Source organism: Cryptotermes secundus, unplaced genomic scaffold (genome assembly GCF_002891405.2).
Source record: "Cryptotermes secundus unplaced genomic scaffold, Csec_1.0 scaffold2244, whole genome shotgun sequence".
Lineage (NCBI taxonomy): Eukaryota > Metazoa > Arthropoda > Insecta > Blattodea > Kalotermitidae > Cryptotermes > Cryptotermes secundus.
Window position 1 is genome coordinate 13,401 of NW_019735495.1, and position 4,052 is coordinate 17,452.

Below are 4,052 nucleotides of genomic sequence, written 5' to 3' on the forward strand. Positions count from 1 at the left end.
ACTATTATTATTATTATTATTATTATTATTATTGGAGGGGATGGGTTTCCCCTTTTGATATTCTACCAGTCTCCATACCCTGCCGGTACTGGTGCTCCCTATCAGCCCCGTTCAGCCAGCGAGGCTGGCTGCCGTACCCGATGCTTCCCCATCTACCGGAGGCATTGGAAACTACTTGGGCGGGTAACTTTTTTACCTAATTTAGCTCAGAGGTCTCCTAGAGACATGAGGATCTTTTACGTGCCGTAAAGCTACGACACGGGACCCACGGCTTAAAGTTCCTCCCGGAGGACTTGTTCCCTGAATTTTTCCGCCGGGTTTGAACCCGCGTACCTTGAATCATGAGGTGGGAACGTTACCCCTAGACTACGGAGGCCGCTCAGGGCAGAGCTTAAAGGCAATAAGGAATAGACTATTATCCGTTAAAGTGTTTTATCTTAGTGAGAGACAGTTGCCGAAATGGTACCTATCAAGGAAATAGTTCTCTGGGGGGGTGAGACCTTTGATGTTTATGCACATGCAAATTAATTACCATATAAAGCATATTGTCACGTGTAGAGGGGTACGCGTGACGATATGACGGGTTCTAGTTCGGATGATTGGATTTATTAGAACCTGGTTACACACTCTCTCTTAATTACACTTCCGGCTTATAGCATAGCCCCTCAACCAACTACGCTACCGCAGGACCCTGATATAAGTTCACAAATTGTTTACAGGACGAACGAACAAAGAAGATAACAGACGCCGTGGCTCGCCTTATCCAGTTCGAACGGTGGTACGAACAAGCTTCGTGCTCAAGTAAGAATGGTGGGGTAGATGAAAGTGGGGCTTGCATGGAGAATCTCTTAAAAACAGGATCGGTTACAGATGGAATGTCACTACTTCTTAATCAACAATCCCAGGAGTACATAAAACACCACAGCAAAAAAACTTTCCAACGAGCTACTAAGAAGAGTGGACAATATCTTTGCTATTTCAAGAAAAACTCCCGTAAGAAAATGAAGTTGTCATTGGAAAGAGAAGTAAACGCCTTGGAAAAAGAGGCAGGAAATCTGATCTTCATAATAATGTACGCACGTAGACATATAACTGACCTGAAGAAGGAACATAGAGATGTTCGAAAGAAACTGCACAGAAAATGGTACGAGAACAATATAATTAGTTTAGAAAGGGATTCATTGGTACGCCAAATCAATATCGCGAGAGAGAAGAGGGACTGGCTGGGTTCCATAACGAGATCCATAGAAGCCGAATTAGAGGTTCTGAAGGAGGAGAGGGAGGCATTAAAACTTGAAGTAGAAAACCTTCGACGGCACTGTAAGGACGCCGCAACACTCGAGGAGAGTTTAAACACAGTAAGAGAATATCGCGACGAACCCTCAGAAGGATCCATACAACAGGAAGTTGATCTTGTACTAGAATCCGAACGTCCAGAATGGTATACAAAGGCCATAAAGGTCAGCGGTGCCTTCAAACTTAAAACGAACGAACTTCGAGGCCAGTGTAAGGACGCTGCAGCGCTGAAGGAACAACTAAATTTCGCTACAGTGCAGCGCCCCAAACTCAGAAAAGGGAGAATAGCTCTTGTTGTAACTGTTATTATACTCGTATTATGCTTCTCTGTACGACTGTTTTGGACACTGAGAGATCCGCTCAACAATTGTGGAACGCTCTTCGCTTCACCGCGTAAGACGTCACCGTACCGTAATTTTATCTCAGCAACTACCGTGCCCTCCCGTATTATTATTGTCTGATTACTGGCTGTTAACAGGGTCACTAATGAGCGAGTATGTGAACCACTAATGACGCTCTTAACACATATAATTACATGGGTTCCATGGGATACAATTTGCAAAATATGCACTATAATTTACATGCATAAACACCGTACATTCTCATGGAATTCCCCACCGTTTGGTCTGTTAAATTTAGAGCTGTTGCCTAATATTAAAATTCTTAATAAGTTTAGAATGGTCAGGTGGTTCTCACTACTGTTGGTTAATAAAGCTTGGCTGAATCTGACATCCCAGAAGGATTGAGTGACTGGCTGGTAGTAGGTTACAATTTAATGTTTGACGCAAGTGTTACCAAAGTGAAGAGCTGAGGCAAGTGCTCTATGATGCAACTGCTTCATGATGATGGGGGAGATGCTAATGAAGCTTTCAGCCATAAATTGAGACTCTGTACATGACGTATGAAATATATGATCAGTATATATTGTCACATATTGGGGTGTATGCATGACATATAGATGTATGTAACAGTATGTAACATATGTAACAGTTATGGATGTTAAAATAAATCAATCAATCAATCAATGTGTTTTGGATTGGATGAATGGATTTATTGACACCTTATANCTTGTTGCACTTGGGACGGTGTTTATGTCATATATCGTATAGAGTGCAACAGGATGCTTAAATATAATATTGTAAAAAAATGTATATGTACACGTGTCCTATTCCGAATTCAGTTCATGTTACGTGCATGAATCATTTACGTATAAGATGGAGTCTGGATTTACAGATCACTCCTTGTACAATCACCTGATATCACAATAAATTAAAATAACTCATAATAAACCTTCATCCAAACCATTCATTCTTGACTGCCTAGGACTCAATTTCGAGCTACGACTACTTAGCCAAAGTCACATTGCGACTGATAGTCAGTCAGCCCTCAGCTGGGGCTCATGACCAAATATTTATTACTGATTGACAGTTAAGGTCTTGTTTTNTTCCCTTTTCGTCGGCTCCTACGACTCGCAGGGTCACGGCGGAGGTATTCGACCCGGCTTCCACACGGGTGGCTGACCCGGGTTTCCGGTTATATAGCCTTATGTGTCGGACCACAACACAGAAAACACATATACTGCCTAACCATAAACGTCCTCTGTTGTTGCGCATTCGCTAGAACGTGCTTAATGAGTCATTTCTTACCAATGGGTATATGCGAACCCACATAGAAAACACCTCTTGCAACCTCATGTTGTAAATTTATTATGGATACTTTCAAAAATGATCTTTGTCTCTTAGTTACTGCTGCTACTTTGTTTATAGCTTATAGTATCATGTAATTTGTTAAAACTGAGTCATATTTTGTGCAGTCTTCTTCCTTAAGGTTATCAACTGACTTAAAGAATGTATGAATTTGTATGGAATATACAAGCATATTCTTTGGTACTTCCATAATTCTGATAACCTTATTTCACAAAAGGAGTATCTTATTAGTCAAGGCAACCCACAGGTGTAATAACTAATTGAAAATATGCACAGTTCACTGTTCTTAATATTTCACAAATGTAATAAAATGTAATAAAAATTTTATTGTAAAATATGTTGCAAATAATTTTATTGAACAATTACAATCTTATAAATAATACATTAAAATAAATACTATAAATACCGGTACTGGCAGAATGCACTGACAGTATATATATATATATATATAACATTAAATTAATGAATTAACACTATTATGACAAACTCCATTCAATTACATATTGTATTTGAATACTATTTTATCACTGAGGTTAACAGAACAACATAACCAGTGATCATATATTGACATATATATTTCCTGCATAAGAAAGTTGGGAGTCTTTTATATGGGTACCTGTGTATTAATGGACATCACACATAATTTAAATGTTATAGTTTGCATGATAGGATTTTGCTTTAAAAATAATATATCTAAAAGCTTCAGGTTAAAACTTTGTTGTTGTTGTTGTTACAATTAAACTTACATGGTTATCAGCACTAACATGGCAGAAAACATGGCGGTAATTTTAAAGTTACATAGATCACATGTTAATACATATGTATCTTTATGGGTGGGTGAAAGGTAAAGTTGCCCATGTTGTTAACTAATTTATCACCATGCCATGAAGACGTGTTGGGATGTGGAAGTATAGTTCCACTATTTCTGACCTCAGCACTAGTTTTAGGTGAGTGGCCAGCTTCACGCAGCGGCTGCTTTACCCCTGGGAAAGATCCCCTGGTACCCATTGGATAGGTGGCTGGGTGGGCCCCAGAGCCTGTCTGGACGAA